Source organism: Ambystoma mexicanum, chromosome 2q, assembly GCF_040938575.1.
Source record: "Ambystoma mexicanum isolate Mex_15411 chromosome 2q, UKY_AmexF1_1, whole genome shotgun sequence".
NCBI classification, from domain to species: Eukaryota; Metazoa; Chordata; class Amphibia; order Caudata; family Ambystomatidae; genus Ambystoma; species Ambystoma mexicanum.
The window spans coordinates 389,223,104-389,233,728 of NC_090924.1; positions in this window are offsets into that span (position 1 = coordinate 389,223,104).

Here is a 10,625-nt window from a genome sequence, read left to right on the forward strand (position 1 = left end):
AGGGAGGGTTGTAACGTATGTATAGGTTATGCGGGCGACAGTAAGAAGTAGTGCAGTTTGTCAATGAAAAATTGGACAGCTGCACTTAAAGGGGAGCGTTGGTATGTATTGGCTATGCAGATTTAGTGGCATTAATTTGTTTAAATGAATTCATAAGGGTTGCACATGTTCTCTGATTAAAATATGCATACCTGTACTTTATACTCATGCATGTGCGCATGCATGGAGCTGTACGTAGAAATCTGTGACACTTGCACAGTAGTTTTTGAAGTAGGTGCTTTGCAATGATATGCAACTTGCATTCAGAGTGATCAATAGTACATTTGAAGTGCAAAATTTTGATGACAGAGTTAGATGTCGAGATGTTAAATGTGATTGGTGGATGGTTGTGTGACTGCTTAGCTGTGTCCAATGAGGGAATGGATTTGCGAGTGATGTGGAAAGGGTAGAAGGACTGGCTAAGAGTTACGTGCCGCACATAGACAACGCTTGTCCGCGGGTAGGGCGTATCACATACAGGGTTCTACAGCAAATCCAGCATGGAAAGGGGACTGTAGGCATCAGCCAATCAGATGCTCACATTACTTTTTTGTGTCGAAATACGGTGCGTATACTGAAGATGGCAGAGGTGGAGAGGGTCAGGGTTTTGGTGCTTGGAGATATTTTTGTCCATGGTTTACAGCACTATGCTGAAAGTAGGCATGTGGCACACAATTTTGATGTGAGAGGAGTGACGGTGGTGTGGAACGCTGAGACTGATCGCAATGTTGCGGCAATTCTCCAAGTTTGCAGAGACATGCGTAGGATGACCACTCCCCATGTGGTACTTTTGCACTACAGTGCATGCCATTTGGGCTACGTGAGTTCATGTTCTTTGTTGGAAGATTTGGAACAGTTGGTTCAAGCAGTCATGAACATCTTTCCAATTGCAAAAGTATTTTTTTCTGGGTTACTCCCTAGAGGAAAATAGGACAACAGTTCTGTTTATGTCCTGATCAAAGTATTGGGAGGTGTAACATCAATCGCGGCATGCATGCTTTCATGTTATGAGTTGGTATGTTTTTTCTGCAGCCACGAGAACATTGTTCCCAGTTATGCAGCTTATTTTGAAGCAGATGGTGTAGCGTTATCTTCTTTGGGAAATGCCATGTTCTTTTGGAATGTAAGGCTTGCATTGGAGAAGGTCCTGTAATGGTTGTAGGAGTAAAGTAAGAAGAAAAAATATTTAAAAAAAATAAATAAATAACAGGTGTCTGTAAGGCATCTGCCCAAAAAATAAAAAAAGGCTCTTTTTAGAGCCCACTTTAAAGGGGAATAATATTTGAATGTACAGGCGTCACGCTCTGATCCTCTACATGTCCGCAGACATGGCTGTAGTTTGCAGGCAGCGTGTATTACCAACAGGGATTCTAGGGTGGAGACGCATGCAAATGGGAATGTGCGAAGGTAGGGATTGGTCAGCAAAGTTCAGTGGGTGGGTTCTGAACGGAGAAATTTAGTGAGAAGGTCTTTTCCCTGACAGGAGACCAGACAGCCATGGCTCTGTGTGCTGGAAAACAGATTATCTGGATTTTGGGAGACTCATGGATACCTTGGTTGAAGGTGCATGCAGAAAGTTGCGGTCTATCTGCAGATCTTGGATTTCCTCATGTGGACGTCCACTGGCATGGCGTGCGTGGAATGAGGTGGCTGGACTTGGTACCTCTCTGTGCTACTTTACAGACAGAGCGTCATCCTGATATACTTATCATTCATTGCAGAGGAAACAGTTTAGGCCATTTCTCTGGAATTTCTTTGCAATTTGCAATGAAGGAAGGACTTGCGAAGGTCATGGACATGTTTCCAAATTGCCAAATAGTTTTTTTCCCGTATTGCAGAAAGACAAATATGGCTGTGTTCTTCTGCATTTGGTCCACAAATGGAGAAAGCGAGGCACAATGTCAATAAGGCTGTTTGTGCATTTCTAAGAGATGTTGGCATGTCCTCATTCCACAATGAAAACATTTTGTTTCGCAGCACTTTCATTTTTCGCAGAGATGGAGTCCATCTCACATATGCTGGCAATCAGATTTTCCTTCGCAATGTACAAAATGCATTGCAACCTTTTTTGGGTTCATAGTCACCTATTTGGCAATCCGTTTTTTCCAATCTACAGTTTTTGAAACAAACAAAACACCACCGAAAGGCTCTTTTCAGAGCCACCACTTATTCCCACCTAAAAATTCATTGGTTTTGCTCTGCTTGCACCCTCCATTTTTGTGCATCCTAAGACTGTTCGCTGACTTTTTGAAAAATGCACATGGGCCTACAATGGTCACTTGATAGTTCTATTGTTAAACTGAGAAAGGCGGCTCTGAAAAGAGCCTTTTTTGTAATTGTTGTTGTTTTCCAGTTTATTGCTTTTGAGCACACGACACACTAGGAGAGGAGGGTAAAGGAGGGTAAGGAAGGGACACCAACCACGGGGATAGGAAAGGGCAGGTGGGGAGAGAAAGATGTAGGATGGGCTTTACTTAGGTAGGGGGCAGTTCTTCTGGTGCTCCGTGACCGTAGCCTCAAAAGCACTTCGAAGACTCTCCCCCCTGCAGAGTACCTCGTCGCAGTACATACACAATATTGTGACCCTCGAAAGGTAAGAGTCAACAGCATCACAAATGGCTTGTGAGGCAGCTGGAGGGATGCGTTCCCCCATAGGAGTGTCTCTTGAGGTGAGAGGATCGGACACGGAGGATGCTGTGGAGGAACTCAATCTACTAGGTTCTTCACATGGCACCACCTTGTGAATGTCCGCACTGTGGAACAAAGTTAGGTGTCGCTTCATGGTTGTCATACCAAAGCTGTACGCAACAGGTCTCCCCCGACTCAGCACCAACTGGCACTGGTTACACCTGACCAGGTTTGCACGTGCTTTTAGTACGTTCCCAAAACGGAAAACAACTGCCACACCCACGACACCTGGCGAGTGCTTGTAGTGCAGAGTTCCTCCACCTCGTTCTCTTTTTCCTCTTCTTCCTCGATCTCTACATCCTCACCCATATTTCCCTCTGCACATCCTTGGGGAGGTGGTGGAGGGTTTGGGGGTGGTGCTGAGGCTAATGAAGCAACAGAAGCCATGGATGCCATAAGAATTAGTCGGCTAATGGTCGCTGCAGCAGTAAAGGCAGCACAACTCAATCTACTATAGCCAAAGCACAATGAAGATGAGCTTGGGGGTGTGGCCATTTATAGGGGTGGAGGGGTGCAGCTTGTGACTATACTGATCACTCAAAAGCATTGCAAAAATTCTAAACAATACGTTCAAAGGTAGGGCCATTGTATGGGACATGTGAAATGGTGATTTTATACTGTAAAATAAATTCCCATGTTTGTATAAATTCTTTTGAAATGTTGCGGAAGCAGACAAATTGTGCAAATTAGTCCACACGCTCAGCATAGGTGTGGTTACATGATGACATCCTGAACACATCCGCGAGGGAAATGGGTGCCTGCTGGACAGCAAATGCAGAGTAACGGACCTGCGCATGCGCACGGTGTTCTACGGACAGTGTTCGGGTCATGAAACTAATTAAAAGTGCTACACAAGTGACACAGACAGTTACGGACAGGCGTGATGTTCGCAGTACTGATGGGTGTAGTGCGCATGTGCGTATATGATCTGCTGACTGGAAGGCCAGATACAGTGTCCTTAGGACACCTCCATTTTGTTTCAATACGGACATGCCGGCCACTGCACCTGTTCTATGGATGGTTCCATCTTGGCTGCAGATGGTACGGACAGGTATAGTGTCCTTAGGACACTCCCATTTTTTAAATTTACAGACATACCGGACACCTGCTGTGTTCTAAGAACATGTTTTATCTCGTTTGTGAGTGGTACAGGGAAGTATAATGTCCTTAGGACACCCCATTCTGTTAATTTACGCACAACTTGCACAGATGGTGCGTTCTAAGATCAGTTCCATCTTGGTTGCCATTGGTACGGGTAGGTGTATTGCCGTTAGAACATCCATATTCTATTGCTTACGGCTAGCTCGAACAGGCGCGCTGTCCACGGACATGTTAACTCTTTTTAAAAAAATGTTTTTGCCTCAAACCCTTCCACTACAACTAACATAAAAAAAACTTTCAATACACACATCAATCAAGAGAAATGCAGGGGGAAGCAGATACTGAAACGAATATAGAGGAATTAGGGTTTAACACGGGGTGGTTGTGAGGGGATGATTTGTGAGGTGATGAAGGGATGGATGTTTGATCAAAACGTTTATTTTCTTCTAGAAGGTTTGGGGATGGTTGACTAAGAAATGGAAAAGGGGGCAGGTACCGCTGGGACAGTGATATCGTATTTTTCCTCTCACATATTCCTCCACAAATTGCCTTAAACTGTTAAAATTGTCATTTAGTATGTCCATTTTCACTTCTATCCTTTTCAGCCTGTCTTCCTCTTTGTCGTTTGTTGGCCTTTCTTCTTTTTTTACCTGGCCTGTTAAAAATAAATATATATATGTTAAATGCCCATAAAATTCTGACCATTAATTTGATTATGCAGAGTAGTGTGTACCATTATTATCGCTATCTTCAGACATTTCCCCAATCGGAAAATTCTCCTCCAGCCACTGCAAAGTATTGCACATTTTTGTGTCAAAACAACAGAAACACATTATTTTTTCTGCCCCACATACAAAAAAGTACACACACATATAAGAAAAATGAAGTTCGCCTACTATTTTGTTGTAATTTATCTTCGTTGTACTGTGTGCATCTACTGTCGCTCCTGGCTGCACAGTTTCTGTGAGGTAATTACGTTGGAGGCATACCTTTTTTTGTTATGGTATAATTAATTTCATTCTACATGGTCATTAAATGCATGGTTATTGTTTCAGACGTTTCGGTTCACCTATTTATTTATTAGTACTTATAATGTCTTTATGTGTCCTTTTTCAAAGTTGTGCATTTTACATATGACACAATAATACAATTTCAGATACCCCCTGACTGTTTGGGTACTGTTGACCTCGTCTGCGCCCGTCCGCAGACAGGCGCTCAGTCCGTGGCTTTCAAATATCATTAGCGAGGGCGTTCATGATGTTCTATGTTACTTGTATTTAAAGTAAAGAAATGATACTACATATCTCCCAAAATGACATGATGAAAGTGTATATTCAGTAAAAAAAACTTTTATTAACGGATGTTATGATTAAGTTCCCCTTCTAAAAGCCGGTTTTTCGGTTTTACTTGGAACCATAACGTCCGTTTAACAAAGTTTTTTCTTTGAATTTCATGGGTTTTTATTAGTCCAATTTAACCATAACGTCCCTTTAGCAAAGCTTTTTCAGTGATATATATATGCACATATACATAGGGGAAGACACAAGCATGAAAGACAGCAATCCTTTCTGTGCATTAAAATTATCAGTAGAGTTATCAGCACTTTCTGATAGTTCTGTTGTTTTTTTATTACTGTACTTTCCCTGTATATGCAACTATTTTTATATCTTGTATTCACACTACTTTCCTTAGGGTCCAGTCACATCATGCGATATATATACATAGGGTAAGCAGCAGCTTTGAAACAGAGCAATCATTGCTCTGCATAAAGGTAATCAGTTAGGTTATGAACACTTTTTGCTAATACTGCTGTTTTTTTTCTTACTTCAATTTCCTTGTATATACTCATATTTGTATGTGGTGTTGTCTCTTTGTGTCTTGTCTATAATAATGCAATTATGTAGTAAGTGGGTTTTATTATCTACTTATCACATGTTTCAGAGTATGCAAAAGTCTAATAAGAAAACAGTTATCATTTCACTATTCAACATGGCAAGCTTATGAATATTGAACCTCCATCATGTATGCTGCACACAATGCCTATGTTTCTACATGAGCACCTTAGTATACTGGATGGACTAATTAGCCCTTGATATTTATTCCAATGATCCTTGACACTTTTTTTTAAATTAACATTACAATAAGAAACCCTTGTACAGACTTTTCATGAAAGGTAAATGCACATGTGATGTCATCAGTGATGTCATCAATGACATTTGTGATGTCATCTTTGATGTCCTGGGTGTTAGTCTTAGCAGTGCACAGTGGTGGCCCGAGTTATGGTTGCTTAGCTTACCATAACTGGCGAATTTCAGGGGTTTTTCGGTTTTACTTGGAACCATAAAGTCCCTTTAACAATGTTTTTTTACTGAATCTGATAGGTTTTTAGTTGCGCAACTTAACCATAACGTCCCTTAAACAAAGTTTTTTTACTGAATATATATATATATATTCAGTAAAAAAACTTTGTTAAAACTTTGTTATATATATATATATATATATTCAGTAAAAAAACTTTGTTAAAGGGACGTTATGGTTAAGTTGCGCTACTAAAAACCTATGAAATTCAGTGAAACAAACTTTGTTAAAGGGACGCTATGGTTAAGTTGCCCTACTAAAAACTTATGAAATTCAGTGAAAAAACTTTGTTAAAGGGACGTTATGGTTCCAAGTAAAACCGAAAAACCCTTGAAATTCGCCAGTTATGGTAAGCTAAGCAACCATAACTCGCGCCACCACCGTGCACTGCTAAGACTAACACCCAGGACATCAAAGATGACATCACAAATGTCATTGATCACATCACTGATGACATCACATGTCTGGCTCACTATTTTTTCTTTTGCTGACATATCTAGGCCACATGGTTTTCTTCAGTAACAGTCAGAAAGTAAGAATTTTATTTTATTTGTAGACGTATCCTTCTAGTAGGTTCTTACAGTAATTCCCTTAGAGTACAGTCACATCATATGAAACATATACATATGGGAAAACACAAGCTTGAAAGACAGCAATCCTTTTTGTGCATAAAGATAATCACTAGACTTATGAGCACTTTCTGATAGTTATGTTGTTTTTTTTTTTATGGCTGTACTTTCCCTGTATATGGTCATATTTGTATACATTGTACTCACACTACTTTCCTTAGGGTCCAATCACATCAAGTGATACATATACCTAGGGTAAATAGCAGCTTTGAAACAGAGCAATCATTTATTTGCATGAAACTAATCAGTTAAGTTATGAATTGTTTCTGCTACTACTTGTGCTTTTTTGCTAACTTCACTTTCCCTGTATATACCCATATTGGTATGTGTTCTTGTGTCTTTGTGTTTTGTCTATAGTAATGCAATTATGTATTACAAGGGTTTTATTAGCTACTTATTACATATTTCACAGTACACAAAAATCTATTAAGAAAACAATCATCATTTCATTATTCAACATATTAACATTACGAATATCATACCTTCATCTTGTACGCTGCACACAATGTTATGTTTCTGTATGAGTATCTTAGTATACTAGATAGAACCCCATAATATGATGCTATTTATATCAATGCATCGTTCAATGCACTTATTAGGGTATATTTCTTGCAATGATTCTTGACACTTTTTTCGCAACATAATAAGAATCCCTTCTACACATACTTCATGAGAAGTACATACACATGTGATGTCATCAGTGATGTCATCAATGACATGTGTGATGTCATCTTTGATGTCCTGGGTGTTAGTCTTAACTGTGCACGGTGGTGGGGCGAGTTATGGTTGCTTAGCTTACCATAACTGGCGAATTTCAAGGGTTTTTCGGTTTTACTTGGAACCATAACGTCCCTTTACCAAAGTTTTCTCACTGAATTTCATAGGTTTTTAGTAGCGCAACTTAACCATAACGTCCCTTTAACAAAGTTTTTTTCACTGAATTTCATAGGTTTTTAGTAGCGCAACTTAACCATAACGTCCCTTTAACAAAGTTTTTTTCACTGAATTTCATAGTTTTTTAGTAGCACAACTTAACAATAATGACTTTGACTTTATATACATGTCATATGGAACTGACTAGATCTCTTCTTATGAACTTGATGTCCGCGAACTTATTTAATGTTCGCGGACATGTTCGGAGAACAGTACCACCACCTAAAAACTCTGGGGAGGTATGATGTGTAATAGTTATATCATAACATAGGAACATTTAACAAATTCACAAAGCAGCACACATATAAAGTATATGTAGTAATACTTAAAAAATGTTACCCATATATGTAACACACTAACCATTCATGTAAATACAATATGTTTTAAAATGGAATATACCAAAAGAAGATAAAGTGGCTTCCACCATAATTACCTCACAGACGCTCCGCAATCAACAGCAAGACCAGACGTATACACTACTGATTACATATCTCACCAGACATAGTAAGTGCACTTCTTTTTACTCAGATATTTATAAACTTTCTATATTAGAAAAAAAAAACATATTACTTCTTTGTTTTCTCACAGAAATGTGTAGTACTCTGGACTGGCTAGAGGACCATTTCCCACGAGACGAAATGTTAGAAGATAGTCCACCTACTGGTACACACTTTACTGTATAAACCAATTGATTAATATTATTTTGTATACATTCAACATATACATTTTTTTTTACAGACCCTACAAAAATTGCAACTTCCAAAGAAAAAGAAGTGGTGGATAACACTCTTGAACACATTACCCACAAAATGGACCAACTTATGGCAAATTTTATGGATTTAAAGAACTTTGTGGAAGATCACCTAAAACCACCAACAACATACCATTGTCCCACCTGTACTTGTCCCCCCTCACCATATCCCATTCATTTATCCCCAAACTCTCTCCATGGACCACAACGTTTTGATGAGATTTCCATCCCTTCTTCACCTGATCCCACTAATATTGAAAACCCTAATTCTCCTGTTTTTGTTTCCGTTTCTGCCCCACCTTCTCAGTCATAAATTGTTTATATATGTTAAATAAAGTTACTTTTTTATATTGTGTTGTAATTACTTTCAGTTCCTTGTAATAAAACCAATTTAGGTGTCCACGGACACCGCGGTTGTTCGGAAATGTTCGTAAAGAAACGAAAATGTAACTGTCCTGAGGACACTACATCTGTCCGTAATGTTCTCATGCAAGTTCAAAATGTTCTAAGAACACTCGTAGTGTCCTGAAATGTTCGTAAAGAAACAAAAATTAAAGTGTTCTAAAGAACACTATATCTGTCCGTAATGTTCGCTATCAACTTAAAACTGTCCTAAGAACACAATTGGTGTCCTGAAATGTTCGTAAATAAACAAAATGATGTGTCCTGAACAACAGTACAACTGTTCGTAGTGTTCGCTACCCAATTGAAAGTGTTCTGAGAACACGATTGGTGTCCTGAAATGTTCGTACATAAACTAAATTATACGTGTCCTGAAGAACACTATATCTGTCCTAACTGTTCGCTACCAAGTTTAAACTGTTCTAAGAACACACGCGGTGTCCTGAAATATTTGTTTCACGTGTGACGCACTTTTAATTACTTCAGAACCCGAGCAGTGTCCGTAGGACATCAATGCGCATGCGCTAACAATCTCCGTGCACTTGGTGTCCTGCGGACAGGCGCTTCCTTCACAGACTAGTTCGCAAACAGATCATATGACCGCGCCCACGCTCATCGTGTGTCCTGAAATGCGGACACTGTTCGTGTCCCCGAACAATTTAAAAGTACATTTTCAGTTAATCCATAATATTTTTCAATAAAATCTCACCATGCCACAAGTCCCACATAGCAATCTTGAGTTTCTATATACCTTTTGAAACTTTCGGATCCTTATTTTGTGTTCGATCTGTCCGCGCACAGTGCGCATGTCCGCGGACCGTGCACAAGCACCCCTATAAAAGACCACGGCCAAGAGCTTATTCCCATTGTGTTTCTGGCTATTCTTCAGAACACAATGATTTTTGCTGCCACCTGCAGACTACACCATCATCGACATGGCATCCTTGGCTGCTGAACTGCCACTTGGTGCTGCACCTGCTTCAGCACCACCACCACCCCCTCCACCACCACCACCTCCCCAAGGGCCTGAAGAGGGGAACAGGACTGAGGATGCAGAGGAGGAAGAAGAGAATGATGAGAATGAGGTAGAGGAAATCCCTACTACCCGCACTAGGCGTGAGTCTTGGGTGTGGCGGTTATTTACCATTCATGGGAATGGTCCTAAGGCTCGTGCAAACCATGTTACCTGCACTGAGTGCAAAATGATACTCAGTCGCGGGAAGCACGGTAACTACAGCTTTGGGACCACTACTATGAAGCGACACCTGAGGTCATTTCACTCTGGGGCTATTCGCAGGGTTGTACCTTGCGAAGAACGTAGCAGGTTGATTTCCTCTACTTCATCCTCTGTCTCTGATCCTGTCACCACAAGGACCACCTCTGTGGGACAGCGTCTTTCTCAAGCTGCCTCACAGGCCATACAGAATGCTGATGATCCTTACCTTTTGAGGGTCACAGTTGTATGTATGTACTGTGACACAGTACTCTGCAGGGGGGAGCGACTTCGGAGTGCTTTTGAGACTATCGTCTCAGAGCACGAGAAGACCTGCTCACTACCCAAATAAAACCCACTCTACATCTTCCTCTCTCAGCTCGCCCTTTCTTATCCCTGTGGTTGGTGTCCCCCCCTTTACCCTCCTTTACCCTCCTCTCCTAGTGTGTCGTGTCTGAAAAACCAAAAAAAATACAAAATTACAAAAATCAAAAAAAATAAGGCTCTTTTC